Source organism: Eimeria acervulina, genomic scaffold (genome assembly GCF_000499425.1).
Source record: "Eimeria acervulina Houghton genomic scaffold, Eah_scaff1918, whole genome shotgun sequence".
NCBI classification, from domain to species: domain Eukaryota; phylum Apicomplexa; class Conoidasida; order Eucoccidiorida; family Eimeriidae; genus Eimeria; species Eimeria acervulina.
In genome coordinates, this window is record NW_013550083.1 from 488 (window position 1) to 800 (window position 313).

A 313-nucleotide genomic window follows, 5' to 3' on the forward strand; every position below is an offset into this window, starting at 1 on the left:
GACTTTCGTGGTGAAATGGGGATGCGCAGGATCTCCTCCAACGGTATCTCTAAACAATCAAAGAAAGCCTCTAGTTGTGCTGCTGTCTCCTTCCAGCAGCAAAATGAAGGCCAGCGAGGCGACTTATCTATCGGCTTCCGCACAAATATCGTCGTCGCTGGGCTTTGATATGTACTCGCTAACTGCACTGAGGAGACACACGCAAAGGAGACACACAGGAGACATATATATATACATATGTGTATATGCATATATATATATACATATGTATATGTGTATATATACATGAAGGTATACAGATATATATAGACAT